At 38.2% G+C, this 22838-nt stretch overlaps 1 long non-coding RNA gene across 1 annotated transcript; it reads right to left on the bottom strand.

The window, feature by feature from the left end:
* Nucleotides 1–1184: 1184 nt before the first annotated feature.
* LOC125753503 (uncharacterized) lies at nt 1185–5965 on the bottom strand. Its single transcript, XR_007405499.1, has 2 exons — nt 5762–5965; nt 1185–1473 (listed from the first exon to the last, which is right to left on the bottom strand). It is a non-coding gene; the product is annotated as an uncharacterized LOC125753503 (long non-coding RNA).
* Between the last annotated feature and the right edge of the window lie 16873 nt (nt 5966–22838).

Genomic DNA, 22838 nt, shown 5'->3' with positions numbered 1-22838 from the left:
TGGGAAAGAAAATAAGGTGAAAATGAATATTTAAATAGAGTTGATTGTGTTAAACAAACAGTGATTGATAACTGAATAGTGTGAGGGTTGTGGATAGGGTTAGGGACATGAAGCGTAACCAATATTTCCCGAAGTTTAAAGCAGTGGTTTTAAAACTGTGCCCTGTAGGTCACAATCAGAATTTTTAAAAAATTAAACAGAAGGAAAAGTATCAGGTAAAGGTAAGTATTTATATATAAGTGTGTGTGCATGTGTGCACATACAGTTTGTGACATACAGCCCATTTCTTCAGTGGATCATCCCTGAAAAAAAGTTTGAAAAACACTGTCTTGGGTATTTGAAATTATTTTTGGCTCTGACAGAGCCAAATGACTTTGGATCCCATGATGAGATTTCTTTCAATCTCTTTCATTTCTTCTGATTAGGCAGACAATCTCCATTAGCCACTAACACATCTCCATCAGCTCTGTAACTCCTGTGAATCTTCCTTTTAAAGGAAGAGAAACAGGCTTCAGACTCAGAGCTTAGGGTAGGGTGCATTTCTGTTTATGTTCTATTGGAGCATCTCATTGCTCTGTTTCCATGTTTCTACTTCCATGCTTTTCCACGAGGATATATTATTTTTTCAGTGACTTGCTTTAAGCAAAAAAACAAAACAAAAAACAAAAAAACGGTCGTAAAAAAATATTAAGTGGTTCATTTATGGCAAATAACACTGAAGGAGGTCTGAGACTGGCTGGGGAGTTTGGGAACAATTGTACGTGTGTCTTTGGCTGCATCACCATCCCTGGAGTTGAGGGCCATCTGGTAAACTTGCCCTTGGCAGGAACGATTAGAGCCTTCTTCATGAAGTTGATTAGGCTGGTTGCCAGGGGCATACCCAGGCTTCCCAGGTGTTGCAGGTGACAGCTGCATTTCCTCCACAGAAATAAAGAAAACATAGGCGGCCTTGTCCCAGGAAGTACCCTGTGCTGGCCTCCCACTACTAATACCTATCACTATGCTAGCATTTTCATCAGAGACCATGTTTTGGGTCTTGGAACTATTCACTTTTTCTTAGATTTGTCATATCATCTCGATTATATATATATATATATATATATATATATATATACGCACATATATAATATATACTAATATGAAATATATAAAATATATACATGTACACACACACACATGCAATATACATATATATGTATATTTTTCTTATACTGAAGCATTGCCTCAGCAAGAAAAAAACACCAGCTGGATAGGAAGATCAAATTAGATGGTGATATAGACCCCACCGGGGACAGATAACCAAGCTCACATGCCCATTTGCAGTGGCCACTCTGAGACCTGGCTGTATTTCCTGGCCAGGTCATGATGGAAAATTATTTTGGGCCTTTATGTGCAGGGAAACCTGAGAAAACCAAGTGTGGTCTGAGGCCCGAGGTCCAACTGGCCTTGCTATCCTTTCTCTGAGTAAAGAACCTAAAAATAAAACAGAGACAAGTGTTAACACAGGCATCAGTTCTCTTTTCTGGTACAGATAACACCCCTTTTAATGGAAGAGTAAGTAGGCCAGAAGGTAAATTGAGAGTTGCCTTTGTCTTGTCCTAGATTTTTCTGTATCAACACCAGGGCTTGTTTTTTCTTTCTTTCAATTAGCTTGGCCCAGTCAGCATTGTGATTCTTTCTCCCACCTTTGGGGGTGAGAGCCAACAGGGCTGCTAAAATGCCATCTGCATCTTCAGTGAATTGACCACTTCATCATGGGACTCCGTGCCTTCCCCTTGGGTGCAAGTTGTATACTCTCTAGTGGGTAGGTATCCTGTTGTCCCCTCCTGTGTTAAGACTCAACTTCCACCCCAGGCCATTATGAATTTTCTTTCTTCTTTTCTCCTGATCTCTTTATGAGTAACATCATTGGGAGGCGACACTTTGATCCTGATGGAAGACAGCTTTGTGAAAGGAAGTTGCAGATTTTGAGGGAAGGCCCATATCTCTGCCCATATGGCTTTCACTATACTTGCTCACTAAAGAGAGTACAGAGGAAATACAGACCGAATGAATTGCCCAGCGATTTATGCCTTTGTTCTGGGGGCTTCATAGAAACAGGAGAGAGGACCAAAGGGCTCTGCATTTCATTTTAAAAATAGCCAGCCTTGGGCTCCTCCTCTTCCTGCTCCTGTCTCCTCACAGGGAGAGCTTTTGAAAAGGATCCTCCTCCCCCCACGTATTCCCCTCCCCCACTGCTCCTTTTTCCCACTGTATCTCTGACGCCAGTTTAGTTGAATGGCAAGATTTTTCTGAGCTGGGATAAGTGAGATACAGGAAATCACTATTGAAAGACTTCTTTATGCTTGTTGTCATCATCACCTTACTATGAGGGACAAATCAAATGGTTCAGTGACGTAGGCCGATGCCTGGGCCAGCAAGGACATTTAAGGAGCCAGAGGTAATAGAGACAGAACTGACCATCCACAGAGGTCCACATAGCTGATGTGGTGAACCTCACTTGCTTAGGTCACATTGGTAGAACTTCAGATCACACCCTGAAATCTCAGATTTCTTTAAATGTTTTATTGTGCTGCTAGTAACAATCAGGGTCAAGGGACAATCCAAAACATCAAAATACTCCCCGAAAAAGTTTTTGATGCTTTGTGCACCTGCATGGCCAGGATTACATGGTGACCAAATGAGCTTCCTTAGACTCAAAATTAAGCAATATCTTACCTCATTTTGAGTTGATTGCACTGTGCTACAGCTAGGCTCACACCTAGGATAATTTTGTTTATACTGAGAACAATGTACATTCAGTTTTTGGTTTCCAAAGTGAGATGGGGATCCCTGGGTGGCTCAGGGGTTTGGCACCTGCCTTCGGCCCAGGGCATGATCCTGGAGTTCCGGGATCGAGTCCCACATCAGGCTTCCTGCATAGAGCCTGCTTCTCTGTGTCTTTGCCTCTCTCTCTCTTTCTCTCTCATGAATAAATAAATAAAATCTTAAAAAACAATTCCAAAGTGGGTAGGTGGAGGCTCCTTTCTTACCTACCCACCAGTCAAAACATTTAGATGGCTTAAGGCTCCACAGAACTGAATGAAGTAATTAATAGTTTTCTGTTATTCAAGCACTTATGCTGCATATATTTAGATAACTGGTTATCAAATTATGGTCTCCAAACCAGCAGCAGCAATATTAAGATAATCCAGGAACTTCTTAGAAATGCAATTTCTAAGGTTCCAGGCCAGAACTTTGGAATTAGAAATTCTGGAAGTGAGAGCTGTGGTTTCCCAAGTCCTCCAGATGATTCTGATGCAGCATTGAGAAACTCTCCTTTAGATACCTCAGAAAGCCCGCACTATTTCCTTATTTTAGACTTGATGGTAGAACTGCTAAGAATCAAGAAATGCCTCCTATCAGATGGCAAAAACAATTTTCCTGAAGCTCACAACTTTTATGGGGTGTCTCTCACATAGGAATTAGATGGAATTAAATATAATTATGGCCATGGAATCACATCTGTTCTCAAAGATTACCTTAAAATAAATGTACAAATGTTGAATTATCTTCCTTTCTTTAATGTTCATTATAAAGTTGGAGAAATGTTTTCTGACTGGATAAAAGAACTGGTCTTAGAAGATCAGAAAGTGGCAATATAGAAGTCAGAATAAATCTTTAAAATTTTTTCTCAGAAAAAAAGTGATCATTTTCTCACAACAGTATTACAAAATTCTTAATAGATATCAAATATAGATGCCATTATTTTGTGTTTTTATGTTTGGTACTAAATGACAGCTCAGTTAATAGAGCACCCTGTAATGAGTAAAATTCTCTTTCTTCTTTCCAGAATTTGTCAGAGGAATAATATGATTTTTTTTCCCTTTGCCTAACCACCCCTCCCCAATATTTCATGTCTGATTCTTAGAAAGGAATAGGATGATTTGAATGAAAAAATAAGGGCAAAATTTTAAATGCAGAGGTAAATGAGTGAAACACATTTATTGAAACATGAAACCTAGGACGCCTAAGCCTTTTATGATATAAATCTTACAGTTCTATAATCAACTTCTTTGTTTTTTTCATTATTGAGATCTACCAGTAACTGTCCCTGTGGAAGAGAAAGCAATCCTGCTGCACATTTGATGATGTGTGGTTCACGCACCTTAAATCCCCCGCCCCCCACTTATTTTACTAACTTCAAATTTCAAATAAAGCAGAAGTGAAAGAAATCTGGTAGACACCAAGTCATAGAAAGTAGGACCCTGGGATAAAATGGACTCTAGCTTTATACATGAAGAGCTGCCTTTATGTAGAGCATCTTTCTGAAATCAGTCATGTATTTGCAACACCAACACTTGCCAACCTTTTCTGGGAAAAACATAAATAAATGCATGGTTTGGGTGGCCTTATGAATCCATCTTTGCCCCGCCAACCCTCCCACTTCAAACAGTTTAATTTCACTAGAAACGTACATGTTTTCAAACACTTGAAGGAAACAAAAATTATTTTGGAAATTTCTTGATACACAAATGTTATTTATATCCATTCTCTTCTGTATTAAGAAAAGAAATGTAAAAATATTTGAGTTAATGGATTTTTTTTTTCTTAATAGAATTAGGCTGTGGCTAAAATTGCCTTTAGAACCTGTTTATTTTCCATATTGCCTCATTTGCTAATTAGATTTTCTAAACAGCAAAATTTGCTACACTTGAATTTTCTGTGTTGAGAATTCAATAGAGGCTTAATGAACATGCCATCTCCTGATTTGCCAAGTCATATCAGAACTTGATATTTTCTTTTTATTTGTAATCTCCCATTTTTCTGAAGGAGATTTGCTAATATAATCTGGAGTTTGCACTTTCAGTCCTGAAAGAAATCTTAGTTCTTTATCATGCAACCCTTTGATTTATAGATGAGGAAACTAAAAGATAGAAATGTTAATTGAAAGTCACACCAGGACTTATGAGAAAAAAATACCATAGAACCTGGTACCCACAAATATCCATTTGGTCTATTCCCATTATGACCACTACATGAACTATCAAGCAACAAATAAAACAATGTGCCATTTCTGATTTCTGTTTTCTTTCCTTAAGCTTCTTTGCCTGCTCCTACCAATACACATACCACAGAAGGATGTTTTTAAGACCTGAGCACCTGAGAACATGACTTTCTCATTTTTTGATTTTGTAGATCATTTATTTGACAGTTTCTGGCCTTGAAAAAAAAACCCTTAGCTGAAAAGACGTTTTTATGTTACTTGAGAGATAACTTTGCCTTTGGTCTGGCATTATTTCTTTTCTTTTATTATCATAAAATTTTCTTATGTTTATTTCCAAACATACTTTTACAAAGAGAGAGAATATTCCGATGATCAGACATAACCCAACCCAGATCCAGCAATTATTAAGAGTTTGCAATACTTGTTTAATCTTTCCCTTTCCCTCTTTTTTCCCCAGGGATCCCCTTTTTTTCTGAATTATTTTAAAGCAAATTCCAGACTTCATTTCATTCCACCCCTACATTCCTCTGAGCACACATCTCTACAGAGTTATGGGTATTTTGCTACATAAACCTAATGCTATTATCACACCTAAAAATTATAATTACAAGGTCATCAAATATCCAGTCAGTATTATAATTTCCATGATTGCCTCAAAAATATTTTTAAGGGTCGTCTTAAAAATTCCATTATTCAAATGGATGGCTATAGGTTCAGGATTGTAGCAAACATTAAAAATTTAAATAAGAGAGAAAACTGAAGAAGTAAACTTACTTAGCAAGAAGGGTTTTCCCCAATTCTCACAGCTCTAATCTGGATACCATTCAGTGTGACAGGCTTCTCACTGGGTTCCCACAGCTGGTTAGTGTTTTGAATTCCAGCTCCATGAACTCATATCAGGCTACATGGGCGAATGCTCAGCGCCCAGCCTAGTGCTGATATCTCTGATGACAGAGTAATGGAGCAACCACGGGCATTGTCTGCCTCTTACTAAATGCACTGTCATCTGTGCATTATTCTTCCAACTCCACAGGGAGCGAGTGACTCTAATGCCTCTTAGAAGCATTTAAACCATTATGGAGGCAAAAGTAATACCATTCAGGCATCTTTTGTTGAAAGGCCGATAAAATAGCCTGCTATGTTGTGAAGGAGCTTCTGGATCTTCCGGGTCACGTAAGGCTTGTTTAGATGCACACCTCTTCATGTTCAAGTTTCTGCTTCCGTGTTGAGCTTTGAGAAAGATATATGAAGATAGGGAGAGAGAAAAATATAAAGATACAACTAGAGTAAATTAGTTTAGACACTGAACTTTGATGGCTTTCCTATTACCTCATAAAAGATGACATTTCTTATAGTAAAGATGGTCTTTCTGCTTATGGTAAAGGAGAAGGAACTACGTCTAAATCAAGAGCTCATCTGTTGGAAAACATTACAGACCCTTCTTTAGATGCCTAAACTGCGCTATTGTAGGGACTCCTTTAACCCTCCCCAGTATCTAAAAGGCACATAGTACTTAACAAATGACGCCTGAAATTTGAATTGTTTTTCATTTCTCTTAATGTAAATGTTTTGTCTCCTTTCCATTTACATTGATTTATAACTTAGAATGTATAAGAATAGAGTTTTTCACCACCTTTACTGAAGTATAATTGACAAATGAGAATAGGTTTTGAGAAGGGGTGGGAGAAGAGGACATGAATGCTCACATTTTAGAAGTGTAGAGGGTATTATTAGACATAGTGTATAGTGGGCATAAAGAATTGGTGCCTGTTCTTATGGAGCTTTATATTCTAGTCGGGGGTGGGGGGGTTGAATGGGCCATCAACATAGAAACAAACTCATAAAGTTATCTCCAATCTTAGAAAGTTGCTACATGGACAATGCTGGACAGTGTTTGTTGGCAGATACTTAAACGGGTGTCTGTGGTAGGGGACTACTTTACGAAAAATGTGACATTTGAACAGGAAACTGAATGAGCTAAGGAGCCAGACATGAGAAGTTTCTTGGCAAAATCCTCAAAGAGGGAATAAACTGGGCCTAGCAGAGGTATGTATAGCTGGCATTTATGACTGCAACACATGGGTTGGGCCGGATCATAAGAACCTTATAGATTATAGCAGAAAGCTTGACTCTCAGTCTTGGGTGCCATTTGTATAGCAGGTATATGAGCATCCTTTTATGGCAGGGATTCTCAAACTTTAGTGGCATCATAGTCACCTGAAGAAATTGACACTTAACCTACTGAACCACCCAACCATCCCAGATTCTGCATTTCTAACAAGTTTCCAAGGGATGCCTTGGCTGTTGGTCCAGGGTCACACTTGGAGAAACATTGCTTTAAAGAACAGCTCCAGGAAGGCATTGTCTTTGTCCATCCTTTGCAGTTGCTCTAAGAAGAGATTTCCAAGTAAAGTAGATGGCAGGTGTTCTGATGTGATTACCATTTATCTTTCCCAGAATGCTTTGCCTTTTCTCTTCTTTAGAATGAACCTGAAGCTCCATTTAATAACCATCCCCCAGAGGCACCTGGGTGGTTCTGTCAGTTAAGCATCCAACTCTTGATTTCAGCTGAGGTCATGATCTCAGGGTTGTGGGATTGAGCTCCAAGTTTGATCCTCCACTCAGAGGGGAGTCTGTTTGGGATTCTCTTTCTCCCCCTGCCTGTATCCCCAGTCATGTGCACACACACACATATTCTCTTTCAAAAAAAATCCATCCCCCAGAGGGAAAGAGAATTTCCAAATGACATCAGATCACCTTATTGAATCTCTCCCTCCAGGTTTCCAGATGGTCTGTCCTTGTGAGGGCAGTGGACTGTGGCAGCCACAGCACAGGTTGCAAGTAGGGATTGCTTTCAACAGTCCTGGCTCCCCTGTGCCCCCATCATCATCTCATTGTGGGGCTTCCTGAAAATGTACTCCATCTTCCCAGACATTTATACAAGAGTAAAACAGTTAACAGAGGCCAGTGGCATCCCTGATCTCTAACCAGGAAGTGTTCAGACCGTTAGGAAACATGGGTGAGCAAATGTTTACTGACCGTGTAATTAATCTAATGCCTTGCCCTGTCTATCGGCCCTTAGCACCATATTTCCTGTTCAAGGCAGTGGAAAGTAAAAATATTAGTTGCTGTTTGACCAAAGGAACAAGTGTCTTCCAAACGAACACATGATCTATTAGCAGTCCTGCAGAGTCTTCCCATGGGAACAGGCATTTTACTTTGTTTTACAGCTAATTTCTTTCTTCAGCAGGTTCCCAGACACATCAAATGCTTTGCATGTGAGCCTGAAGTCAAGATTTATAGTCTGGGCCCATGTAATTCAATGTCAAACAACTCTGATAACATAAGGGCTGGAAGTCAACCATTTTCTCATGAGTTCTCATAAAAAAGTCATTTTAGCTGAATCGAGTTTGAATAGAGGGTGTGTCTGTGATTTGATGGATGCTCCCTACCCAGGAGCCCCTAGGAAGGAGTTGGCTACTTTCTTTTGCTACTGTAGCAACAGAATCTGAAAACAGACTAAGTGATTTCTGGTTGATATTGTTGGGTTTTGGATTTTATTGCCTTTTTCTCTATCAGCTTCAAAGGGAGAAAAAGAAAAGCAGTGTTTTCTTGTGGTGCATTGCACATGCCCTTTCTGTCTTTGATTTCTTTTTTCCCTAACCTTTTATTTGCTTGACATTTCTCTGTGACCTACACATCATGAGGGCCTGTTTCCCTAGAGTAAAACTTCTACTTGTGCCAAATAGGAAAGGAGGGTGTTTTATTTGGTCTTGTCTATAGATTCAGGGTTTTACAGACTCTTAGGGAAGGTAGGATCTTGGGGTTCACTTAAAACATTCCTTATCTGACAAGTGAAGGGGAAGGGAAATTAAGTGGCCTTCCCAAGAATGACATAGCTAGCTAGGAGTCAAATCAGGGATCTACTGATTCCATCCCCTGCCCCATTTAATATCTTGAGTTCATAAACTGGCCATGAGGTATTAAGGGTGAGTCAGTGTATTGCTTTCTGTAGCTCAGTGCTTTCTAGATTATGTGATTGACTAGATAAGGAAGCTGATCATACATATCCTTCAACAGAGCTGGTATCCTACTAAGAATACCTCAGAACTCCTAGGGAGAGACCTGAGCTAAGGATCCATGGGGAGAAACTTCTTTGAGCTTTCTGAAGCTCTTGTTCAGAGCTTTCTGAACAAGAGAGGTGTTGAGAATTACTTCAGGACTCCTTGGGGTCCTTCATCTGCAATGTAGTATAGTGAGGTTGTTTTCTTTTTAAAATACCCAGATTAAGGGGAAAAAATCAAAGCAAAATTAATTAATGAACCACAAAAAATTCTAAAAGTTGGCTTTAATTCCTATAGATCTGTAATTTTTTTTTAACCTTTGGCACAAAGCAGACTGAAGTGCAACAAATATGCACATCATGTTGAACATTTGGACAGTGGAGAGCTTGCAGTTCACAGGAGAGCAAAGGAAAGACAGAATTCAGGCTCTCAGGAATCTTCATGGCCAGTAGACAGAATGGATGACAGTGATACTAATGATGGTAAAGACAAAGGACCCTAATAATCAAGCAGAGTTTGAGGGTAGGAGTAGGGAGGCCAGTTGATTTCTCAAACTATCACGACCTAGCCTAAGATAGTAGCTGTGAATGTTACTGACAAAGACAAAACAGTCCTCAAACAAAGCAGTTGTGTGCATTTCCTCCATGTTCTCTGTCCTGGCATAAAGCAGTACTGTTCCAATGTGGTCCAATGACCAACAGCATCAGCATCACCTGGGGCCTTATAAAGAATGCAAATTCTTAGGCTCACTTCAGACTAACTAAATCAGAATCTTGGGGTGGGGCCCAGAAATCTGTTCAAACAAGCTTTCCAGATAATTCTTGCTTATCCTAAAGTTTGAAAAGCATTGGCAAGAAAAACTTGTTATGGACATATGAATGCAACCTTGTAAAGTGAATATGTCGGAACTATGTAGCAGGATATGTTGCTTGAGTGTTAAAGTTTTTGTTTGTTTTTCCTTAAGTACTTGGGTTATGAAGATAATGGAGATACTAAAAAGAAATTTACTTTTCCTTCTTTCCGCTACCTGGAATTGATTTTAGGAATCATGAATTAATTCTAGGTAATTTAATTAAATCCAGAATTCGGGTAAGTGTTTCTTACCGAATATTATAATATTCTTATTAATATTAGGGATCAGAGGGTAGCAGTCTTTTTTATGGTAACTTCTTTCAGAGGTTTTAATGTACATCTTATTGAAGTATAATATATTTGTCAAAGGCTACAGATCGTAAGTACACAGTTCCAGGACTTTCACAAAGCAATTACAAACCATTACTCAAATTAAGAAACAGAACATGGCCAGCCTCTGAAATCCCCATGCCCCTATCCATTCACCATTTGTCCAAGGATAAATGTTAGTATGATTTTGCACCAAGGACTGTTTTTCCTGTTTTTGAAATTTTATACAATATATAAATGAATAATAGTATATGCTTTTCTGTGTCTGGCTTCTTCTAATAAATTTTTTTTTAATGAGACTGATTCATATTGCAACATGTTATTGTAGATTGTACATTCTCATTGCTGAATAGTAAATTATTGTTTAAATATACCATATTTTGTTATCTATTTCTATTCCTGGTAGATATTTGGTAGATACTACTTCTAGTTTTGGATATTATAATTAGTACTTTATGAATATTTGTGAACATGTCTCTGGTGAACAATGTACATGTATCTGCTGGGTATACACCTAGCAGTTGGATGGCAGGGTCATAGGACATGATGCATATATTCAGTTTTAATCATAATGCCAGATAGTTTGCATGGTTGAAGGTTTATACTCTAACCCACAGAGGATGAGGTTCTAGTTACTCTAACTCTTCACCAAACTTAATGTAAATTGTTCATTCTGGTAATGTATGTGGAATTTCACTGCGGTTTTAATTTTCATTTCCCTGATGAATTGTGCAGTTGGGCACCTTTTGACCTGGTACTTACATATCCTCTTTTAAGAAATGCACATTCCAGTCTTTTTCCTGTTAAAAAAATTGTGTTGCCTCTTTCTATTGATTTGGAGGCATATTTATATGTTTTGGATTTCCATCCTTTGCCAAATATATTTGTTTCAAATTCCTTCTCCTACTTTATTACTTGCTTGTTTTCATTCCTGGTAAAATTTTGCGTGGCTTTTAGTTTTCTGAAATTACAAGCCAGAAAAATACAGGACTGCTGGTTATATAAATTTGAAACAAATAACAAATATTTTCTAGTATAAGTATGCCTCAATATTTATAGTACATTATTTTAAGTACTTATAAGAACAGATATATTTTCATAGTAAAACTTATTCATTGTTTATCTGAAGTTCAGATTTTACCCATCCTGTATTTTTATTTGCTATACCTGACAACTCATAAGGCTTTTTTTATTTTTTATTTTTGGGAGATTAAGTGTTTTTTTAGGAGAGGGAACAGAGCTCTGCAGGAGGAAGGGGGTACTTGCTTAACCAATTAGAACCACTTGATCAGTTTGGGAATTCATCAAACATACATCAAAGAATTTTGAAATCCTGCCCTTTTTAAAAAACTTTAACTCCCCATGTCTTTTCATTATAAATCCCTTAATAGTTATTATTGAACATATAACATATTCTTATAGGTGAGGCTCTATTCAACTTTGACTTTTCATCTGAACCACATGGTAGGTATTCAGTGGCCAGTATTAGCAAAGGTCCAAATAGAGGAGTGCCTGGGTGGCTTAGTTCGTTAAGTGTCTAACTCTTGGTTTTGGCTCAGGTCATGATCTCGTGGGTCATGAGATTGAGTCCTACGTCTGGCTCCTCACTCAGCTGGGAGTCTGCTTGAAGATTCTCTCCCTCTGCCCCTCCCTTGACTCGTGCATGTGTGTGCACACTCTTTCTCTCTCAAGTAAATCTTTAAAAAAAGAAAGAAAGGCTAAATGGAGAGTGATTTAATGCCTTAGCTCTTGCTTCTTTTTTTTTTTTAAATTTTTTTTTTTTATTTATTCATGATAGTCACAGAGAGAGAGAGAGAGAGAGAGAGAGGCAGAGACACAGGCAGAGGGAGAAGCAGGCTCCATGCACCGGGAGCCCGACGTGGGATTCGATCCCGGGTCTCCAGGATCGCGCCCTGGGCCAAAGGCAGGCGCCAAACCGCTGCGCCACCCAGGGATCCCCTTAGCTCTTGCTTCTATTTGCTTTCCTCAAACTTCTTAACTACTTTCCTTAAAGTCAAGTTATTTTTCTCCCTCCCTACCACTTTATGTTTACTGAGGCACTATGTATCTAGGCGGTAAAGTACAGGAGAAATTGCTGTTAGTGTGGCTGGTACAAAAAGAGATGTATTAGGAGGAAAAGGTAGGCAGAAATTGGGGAGTGGATAAAATCTAGACAGTAGAGTTGATTCTGAGGATGGCAAGGACTGCCTGGAGTAAGAAGTTTTAAGGAGGGAAACTTATGAAAAAGAAGGAACTAGGGAAGAGGGTTCAATTCAGCAAATATTTACACAACTTGTTTCAGCCCTCTTCCAGGATCTGAAAAAAATCAGAGGATAAAATGAAATGTATGTTTGAAATAGGTTAAGGAGATGAAAAGTGTCAGTTAGAAATTGAGAAGAATGCTGCAGATCATACAGTGACAGAATATGGAGGTTGTGTGGAAGAAGAAAAAAAACCCGAGAATCCCTTTGAGAGCAGTGTCACATATCAGAAAGTGCTCTGGGAAGGAAACCTAGAGATCTGCTTTGTCTTGATCTCTACACAATTGTTGAGATACTGGACAATTTATTTATAACCCAAACTCACCATTTTCTACACCTGTGAAATGAAGGCATTGGTCCCTGCTACACAAAGTGGTTTCTGAGCCAGTAGCATCTGCAGCATTTGACAAATTGTTAAAAATGCAGTATTTTTAACAGATCTGCTGAATCAGAATCTGTAGGGGTAGGGTCCAGAAATCTGTGTTTTAACAACTGTTCTATGTGATTATATAGTTTTCTGATATTTGAGAAGTTCTGGACTACTTCCAGTGCTCTTCAGACTTAAATGTACACCAGAAACAGAGGACTTGTTAAAAGGCAGATTCTCATTCTGTAGGTCTAGGGTGGGTCTAACAGGTTCTTGGGTGAGGCTGATAGTACTAATCAGCAGACCACATTTTGAGTAGCAAGGGCTCAGATTAATCTCTTTGAGGCTCCCTTTGAATTAAAAAGTGAAATAATATTATTTATTAGAATATTAAGAATTATTAGAATTATTGGGGCACCTGGGTGGCCCATTTAGTTAAGCATCTGACTTTGGTACATTATCTCAGAGTCCTGGGGTTGAACACTGTATCAGGCTCCTCACTCAGTGGGGAGTCTCCTTCTCTCTCTCTCTCTCTGCCCCTCCCCCCACTCATGTGCACAAAATTCTCTCTCTCAAATAGATAAATAAAATCTAAAAATAATTATTAGAACTGTTAAGAATATTAAAGAAAAAAGTAAGAGTATCTATATCAGTATATACATTTATATGGACAGTAGTGTTTATGAGCTAGTTTATTCATAGCAATTATATTGTCCTAAAGAAGAGCAAAAGGCAAATAAAACTTTGTTTCTATACCCACTCTATTAGAGGTTGTGTTTATGATTTTCAGATAAGGTTATTCTGGAAAAATCTACATAGAGGAAAAGACATCCTGATTACTACTGCTCCCATAGCAATATGTGTAAAATAGTCTTTCCTCAAATCATGAACTTTTGTGAGTTTGTACTTGTAGAAGACCCACCCACTTGTGTTTGTATACAGACACACACAGATCCTTAGTAGCAGCAAATCAGGACAGATTTCTGAGCCAGTGGAGGCCACAAATGTCTTGGCCCCACCGTAGCTTCAGGCCTGAGGAATCCCAGCCTAATACCACATTTTAACAAGGCAAACCCCAGGCTCTTAGAGTTCAGGCTACGGGAAGCGGCAGGAAGCTCTTGGCAAGCATCCTCCAGGCCTGAAGATTGACTTGGAAATTTAAGTGCAAAAATGTCTCTGTCCAGAAAATTGTCATCATAGGAGAAGGCTGGCCTATCTTCTACTAATATGGGAGAGGTGTAGGACAAGAGAAGGGTCAACTGGATATTGCATGGGAGAAGTTCTGTTCCAGGACCTTGTAATGGAAGGGATATGAATAGGGAAAAAATGGTGGATCAGAATTTTATTTTGTCAATATTTATGAGGATGATAAGATTTTAATCACTTTAAGTGTCAATCCTTTTTTCAAGGCTTCATATATATTTAGTTTTCAACAATAGCCTTGTGAGCTAGGCTCTATGATTAATTCCACCTTAAAAATGAGAGAACAGGTCACAGATTGGTTAAAATAATTTCCACAAAGTCACACAGCAATGAAATGATGAGAGCTTATACAAGTCAGAGAGAACTCAGAAACAACCATGCTTAGTATTTCTTGATGCCTGTTAGATCAAATATGGGCTGGAGTTTATGTAACTTCGTGTGAGATAGCAGAAAAAGTCTGGGAATTTGAAATAGGTCCTAACATTGCCACTGAGTAGATGGATATAGCAGATTGATTGCAAAAATGGCTTAAAGTTTTCCTTTTTCTTTAACCCACCCCTTGCAGTGAGACTTTGCAGCATCTCCTTTCAAGAGGTGTTTATTTCTCTGCTCTTGGTCTTGACTGGTTTTGTCTAGTCAAATATAGCAAAGGTAAAGTTTGGGCCTCAAGAGGCATTGCGTGCTTCTGCTCACTCTTTTGGAACATTGCTAATACCATGAGACCTAGTCAAGACTAACTTGTTAGAGGATGGAAATGTGTGGCTTAATCACCTTCATTGCCCCAGCCTACAACTATTCACATCGTTTTAGGCAGCCAGCAGCCTACAGCTGACTCACCATGAATGAATCCAGCCAAGATCAGCTGAGTTTGGCCCAGATCAGCAAGGCTGCCTACATGACTCAGTCTTATAAGTAATAATTTAGGTTGGTGTTTTAGGGCACTTAGTTTGGGGTGGTTTGTTATGCAGCAATAGATAACTGATATTTTGCCTGACCCAGGGGAAGCCCTTAAACGCAATAGAATTTTGACAGAACACAGGTAAGACCACCCTCCAAACATTTCATAATTCCCTTATCCTCATTTTGGTAGTATGATATCCCATTCAGCTTTGTTAAAAACTTGGAGCCCACTTTCTTCTCCATGTTGTAGTTATTTATTCTCTGGATACAAGTACTAATTCTTAAGGTCCGTCATAACTTGGGACTCGCCATGTGAACACGTTGGCAGCCCACCATGATAGATCTTTTTTTTTTTAAAAAGATTTATTTATTCATTTATTTATGATAGACATAGAGAGAGAGAGAGAGAGAGGCAGAGACATAGTAGGAGGGAGAAGCAGGCTCCCTGCCAGGAGCCCGATGCGGGACTCGATTCCAGGACTCCAGGATCGAAGGATCGAGGCAGGCGCTAAACCGCTGAACCACCCAGGGATGCCCCACCATGATAGATCTTACCTCCACTCTTTACGTTGGCCTCTCATTTATAGTGGGGTTCTTCTTTCTCATCTTAACTTCTGGAGGATGCTCAGCAATCTACCAGTGTCTATCTGGTTTGCCTCTTTGAAGCTTTAATTAGTAGTGTCTTGAATCTTAATTGCTTTAGTGGTGGCCAGTGAGTCTGACTTCCCAAAATGAATACCCAGAGGGTGTGAAACATGCTCATTCATTAGATTCAAGAAAAGCAGAGAGGTCTTCATTATGAACACACAGAAAAATACTGCTTGCTTGCTTGCTTGCTTGCTTGCTTTCTTTTCTTTTCTTTTTTTCTTTTTCTTTTTTTTTTTTTTGAAACTCACTATCATTTTGGTAGGCAGATAAATGATTGGTTGATGAGAGATAGTTTGCTTTCTACTGAGGATGAACTTTCTCTAGTTATTAATAATGTTAATTTAAATTCCAGGTAGAAGATAATTTAATCTGTTGAGATAGACTCCTTTAATTGCTGTGTGAAGGGATAAAGTTTTCTCTGTTTTCTAAAAAAGGAAGAAAGAGGATCTCAGTTTTGTTGGTAACTGCTTCACTGAGGCTCTCTGAGTGTGCCACATGTGTGTGGTTTAGCTGGCGACCGTGGTGTCTGTATGTATGTGGTCATAGATTTGTTATAGCCTCTTGTCTGCCAAGTTAAGACCACCAGTTCCATTTTAATTCTACGTTAACCTCAGTCTGGAGCCAGTCCACACTGCTTGAACATAAATGCTGACACTCAATCCACTCATCCTCTTGGCCCCACAATTTGTTTTTCTTTTTCTTTTTTTTTTTTTTTTCCTAAGGGAGTTTGAACATTTGTTAGCAATCCAAAACCAACACTTCGTATACAAGACATAGTGATTACATAATCCTTTATAGGTTCTTATACTTTGACTATATTGCAAACGTTGCAGTGGTTTCATAAAATGTCTCAAACTGAAGAACAGTTTCTAAATGATATCCTTGGAGCTAGGACATCAAATTTTACTGTGGTGATAATTGTAATTCTTTTGAGAAATACAAAATCAACACATTAATTGGAGGATTCTCTTTTTAAAGAATGGCTTTAGACAGCCTTTTGTTCATCGTGTCTTTTGAAATGGAAAGATGTAATCTCATGGTGTTACCTGGTGTTACTTGACCTGACAGTGAAAATGTAGGTGACAAGATGAGATTGTGCAAGGAAAACTGAATTACCTATCTCCCCCCCCCTTGATTTTGATTTCTAATCAAAGGAAAAGTAGAGATAAGTCTGTTAGGCTAATTTTCAAAACTGATAGTCAATCAGTATGATACTGCACAATCCTAGGACAGGATTTTCGTCTTTGATTTCTAAGTCTGAATTTAAATCGACTAATTCCTAGGCAATCCAAGCTATTGTGAGCTTGACAGAGTTGGGAAATTTTTTCTCTAATAATGTTTTGTGGCAAGCTTACATGGTGGCCTATGTCCATTGTCCAATTACAAAAGTTATTTGATTTAAATATATTTCTATATTTGGAGTTATATCTGTTCTCAGAGACAGCCTGCCCTCTTTCCAGAAACCTCGCTCAGTGACTTGTTTGCAGAAGTAACCAGTTAGATACTTTGTGAAATTGCCAACTGTCCCTCTCTTAGTAACTAACCAAGTTTTGCAAACATCACATTATCGTGAGTTAAAAATAATTCCTATTGGGCTGATTGGAGAAGAATGCCATGACTAACTGCTAAAAACACTGAGAGTGTTAAGGATGACACTAAGAAGAGAGCTGTTTCAGCCAGTCACATCCGAATTCCTACTTGTGGAGACCTAAATTCAGTCCTTACAGATCTCTTCTGGATGGAAGGTGGGATGTTAAGAAAAAAAGTGGAAGAATACCTGCTTCGAGCTCATCAGTTAACTTGGGTAGGAGCTCCAGCTCGATCAACATATATCTAGTGCACCAGTGATTAGGCATATTATTCAACTCTAACCAAGCCTCAGTTTTCTCATCTGTAAAATAGGGATAACGGCTCTTTCAACGGAACCATAGTGAGGATTATATTGGACAATGTCTAGTGGTTGACCTGATGTCCTTGCTAGCTACCTGGTTTCTTGCCTCCTGTCTTCTCATCCACCATTACAGAATACAGCCATGCTTCCTAACATGATACACTAAGCCTTCCATAGTTTTTCCTTAATTTACCTTTCAGCTGAGTCTCTCCCCAAGCCCCCAACTAATTCTGGCCACAGGCATCTAATTCTGGCCATGCTATACACCTCCATGCCTCATGGCTCCATGGCTCGTGTGATTCCCTTTGCCAGAAATACCCTTCCATTTCTGTTTTTATGAACTCCCCCACCTTTCCTTTAAAACTCAGCTCAAACAACACTTTCTCCCAGAGAAAACTGACCCATCTTTTCCTGGTTTCCTCTAGCTGTTTTTTTGTTTTGTTTTGTTTTTTGTTTTTTGTTTTTGTTTTTTTGTTTTGTTTTGTGTTGTTTTTACAACTAGCATGGTGTCCCTAGTTTCTGTTTAGCACTCACATACTGAATATAAACATTCTGCTATTGTTGGGCCATTATTAGTCTTACAAATTGACATCTGTATCTTTCTATTTCCTTGGCTGCACTATTCCCAGGTCCATTTATGTTCTTTCTTTCGATGAGAATTTTAAAGAACAATTGGATTTGGTTAGTTATGTTCAGGTTGGGTTGACATGTATACATGAAAACCTTTGAATTTTGCTGAGAGGAGGAAGCCTGGAACTCCTAGCCCACTTCTTCAGTAATAGATGAAGATAATAAAACCAAGAGAGATTGATAAACTTGACAAAGTCCATATAACATGGTAATAAAAAAAGAGATCAGATTCAGATGGTCTGACTTCTAGCCCAGGAGAACAGTAGACCTAGTGAGAAATAGTTGATTCAGAAATCAGCATCTGTTTTCCTCCTTTTACTAACATTTCTTTGATTTTTACTTTGGAGAGTCAAACTTCTTCATCCATTCTTTGGTCCAGTTGAGAATAATACTTCTGCAGCACTAAGGGTAGTCCAGATGAATTAATATGTTCTGTATCCTCAGCAAGGGTGATTGGTTTGTGACAGGCATATGATTCAGTTTAGCTCCGTGAGATTCAATTCCAGGACTTTTATTTGAACTGTGAAGAGGAAAACTCTGTGGGACTGTTAACAATGAGGATGGTATTAGCCTTGATCTGTTGGGGGTCACTTTGTAGAGGGTTTAGTTGAGAGTGAGGTTGACGCAAAGAGACAAAAAGCTTGAGAGGAAGGGAAGTGGAAGAAGAGGACGAAGAAAGTGAGAGCAATAGAAAATGAAAGCATGGAATCCAGAATAAATACATCATTTGAATCCCTAGATCCAGGTATAGTTTAAACAGTATGTCTTGGAATTTTTAGACACACAAGTTAGCCAGTTAAAGGATTTTCTTGTTTTCGAGAGTCCTGAATTATACATCATCTAATTCTTTCTTCTCCACTTCTAGAGAATTTGTGTGTGTGTGTTTTTGTTTTTGTTTTGTCTTCAGAGAGTACCTTGTTCTAGTACCTTAATTCTAGATTTTGCTGGTGCTCAAATGTCACTACCTTTCTGAGTTTCAGTTTCTTTACATGTTAATTGAGTCCAAAAACACTTCATATTTGGAAAGATAAAATAAAAGAATTCACACAGACTGGATGATCAGTTAATGGCATTTATTATGATGATTATTAGTCTGATGTACCATGCTTTGACATTTGGGTGTCGTAGTGATTCTTTGTATGTGTGTGGTTTGTTTTAATTTTTAAATGCAGGACTAACATTTTAAGTCAGTTTGCAAGAATATCATCAATATGCCTCTGTTAAAAGCCTAATGTATGAATATATTTAAGTTTTGCAGTGCCTTCTATCTGTCTAGTCCTTTTCCAAACATTTTACAAATATAAACTCAATCCTTAAAACAAGTTGAGGAGGTAAGTTCTGATATATTTTTTTCCCATTTTACAGATGAAGAAGGTGAAGTCCTTAAGAGATTAAGCGTCTTTCCCATTGTCATATAATTAATCAGTAGCAGAGCTGGGGCTTGAACCAGGCAGTCTCATGCTACTCAGGCCATAATTTTTGTCACTTTGTTTTGTTGCCTCTTGACAAAATTCTGTGAGCCATGGTCTGGTGACTAATAGCAGCAGCATCAACTGGGAGCTTGTTAGAAATGCAAATTCTCAGGTCTATTCCCAGAACTACTGAATAAGAAACTCTGGGGATGAGGCCCAGCAAGCTGTGTGTTAATAAGCCCTTTAGATGATTCTGATTTGGGCTAAAGTTTAAGAACCCCTTTCTTGAGCCTGTAATTCTAAATTACAATTCACAGATTGAGTGCTCATAGTGCATTAGAGTCATTATAGTGCAACAAGTGACTATACTGCAACAAATGATTTTTGAATGCCTACTATGTGCTAGCTACCATTATACTTGCAGGAGTTGCCATGCAGAGCAAAACCAGAAGTGTTTCCTGGGAAACAAAGACAGACATAAATAAATACAAGATCCCAGCTGTCAGCTCTGATAATTTCCAGGAAGGAAGGGAGAAGTGTGATACTAGAGCATATGACAAGGGGTTGGAGATGGTAGTGGTATCATAAAAGTCTTTCCTAAGTAATATGTGAAAACCTGTGAAATCAATGGTTCATGACTTTGGCTGCACATTGCAATCACCTGGGAGCCATAAAAACACCAATTCTCAGGCTGCATTACAGACTAATCAAATCAGAAAGCCAGGGGTGGAGTCCAGCATCAATATTTTTAAAGCTTCCAGGTGATTCCAATATGCAGTCCAGGCTTAGAGTCATTGTGTTACAGACTTTGCTGGAAATATATGGGGATGGTGGAAGAGTGGAGAGGGAGTATGACATTAGTGTCAAAACACAGGGACTCTGATAGAGCCTCCCCCAAAAAATGTAATAGAAAACCCATAAGATTTGTCTATGCATAATGCACTCATTTAAAACATTGACTAATAAACTAGATTATCTTTTTTTTGCCTATTTTTTTTATTGGAGTTCAATTGGCCAACATATAGCATAACACCCAGTGCTCATCCCGTCAAGTGCCCCCCTCAATGCCTGTCACCCAGTCACCCCAACCCCCTGCCTACCTCCCCTTCCACTACCCCTTGTTTGTTTCCCAGAGTTAGGAGTCTCTCATGTTCTGTCACCCTCACTGATATTCCCCACTCATTTCCTCTCCTTTCCCCTTTAATACCTTTCACTATTTTTTATATTCCCTGAATGAATGAGACCATATAATGTTTGTCCTTCTCCAATTGACTTATTTCACTCAGCATAATACCCTCCAGTTCCATCCACGTTGAAGCAAATGGTGGGTATTTGTCGTTTCTAATGGCTGAGTAATATTCCATTGTATATACAGACCACATTTTAGATTAGCTTCTAATTACAAACTATTAATGTATATATTTAGGAAGATACAAGTGGAAAATAGAGTATGAATATGAATAGAATATGAAAACAGAATATGAATTTAGCTTAGAGGAGTCTGCCACTTATTTCACATAAAAACTTTCAATAGAAATTTATATAGTGAATACTAAATGCTCTCTACTAGAAGCTCTGAAGATAAAACTGAATTTATAAAGCTTTTCCTCGTCTAGCAATCTCAGGTCTGCTAATGCAATGCTTCTAGGAAAAGCAATTTTTGCTTCAGTATAGATATATATTATGATATAATGTTCGGTATAAATATAAACTTATTATATATTTATATTTATGTATCTTATATATAAATTTATTATATATTTGTATATATAATACATATTATATATATTCAGTACCTTATTTCCAAGGCTATTTAAGTAACTGGTTATAATTTGTTGAAGAAAGTACATTGTCTGAGACTAAAATGTGGAAGATTATATTGTTGGCCTCAATTCATAGCTCCCCTGTATCTATATTCTGTGAAATGAGACCTTTGCAGCTCCTCCTTTCAAGAGCTATAATATGTTTCTCTAGCTCTTGACTCTGGGCTGGCCTTATGATTTGCTTTGACCAATAGAAAGCAGAAGAATAGGCGAAATGCCACTTCAAAGTCTTGGCCTTAAGAAGTCTTGTATGATTCTATTCAGCTAGTTCACTGGAGAATGAGAGAGACTCCTGGCCTAATCACACCCATTGCCTCAGCCAACAGCCAGCCGATACTCCCAGACTCAGAGCTACCTAGATGACCCACAGGGACCGCAGACCATGATGGAGCCCAGCCAAGATGGGAAATAGGATCCAGCTGAACCTAGCCTAGATTGTCAACCTGCAGAATCATAAGTTAAATAAATAATTATTTCTTTAAGTCATTACAGCAATAGGTATCTGGTAAAATAAACTTTAGGAAACTTTAAAAATAATTTCCTGTAATATGTTTTATGAAATGAGTCAGGAGACTTGCTTCTGAACAATAACCCTTGTGAGAACAATGCTAACCAAAAATAAAAGTTATAAATACTAACTATACTTTCTCTATTGTAACTGGGAGATTCTGCTATTTTACTATAATATAATTATCAAATTAACTCAGTTTAAACCTAAAGACAGGTTTCTAAATAGCAGTGATTTGTCTATCTTGGTATTTGTAATTGTATGACATGTTATTTACTGGCAGCGGTGATTTTGGATTAAGGGGCTCCAATATGAATTTTTGTTCTATTTTTTTAAATAAAAATAATCACAGAATTCTGACTTCTTACTCTGAGGCCAAATAATTAAAGTATATGAAACAGGACACACAAACAAGTCCTTCTCTCTTTCTGTCACTCTACAATGTGTGTATGTGTGTGAGAGAGAGAGACAGACAGACAGACATAGACAGACAGATTGCATTTGCTTTATTATCAGTCTTGATAAACTCTGGAGGAGAAAGCCACTTGATCTTGTCATGAAATGTCTTTAACATATCTTCCAGAATGTGGGATCTTCTTTCAGGCCTCCATGTTTGAGCGTCACTTGCTAAAGGGACTCTCCCCTTAAGTAGGGAAGCTGGGTTGCTTGTTAGACATGTGTCAGGAGAAGAAAAAAGCATGAGAAACATGCTCACAACTATAGTTAGCTGAGGGGTCCTGCTGTATGGATATATTTTATGGGTTATTTTACTCATATTTGTATATGTTTTCTACCTTTCAAGATACTCATGTATACATACAACATCAGAATCCCAAACTGAGTAGTAGAAATTTAAAAATATATTAAACTCTGTTTTGATTTTTGAAAACTAGTTCTTTGCTACATTCTTGAAATATCCATCATCAGTAAATAAAGAGGTCTGCACTTCTAAAAAGTGCATT

The sequence above is a fragment of the Canis lupus genome, chromosome 24 (assembly GCF_003254725.2).
Source record: "Canis lupus dingo isolate Sandy chromosome 24, ASM325472v2, whole genome shotgun sequence".
Lineage (NCBI taxonomy): Eukaryota > Metazoa > Chordata > Mammalia > Carnivora > Canidae > Canis > Canis lupus.
This window is presented reverse-complemented; position numbering and strand designations above follow the sequence as displayed.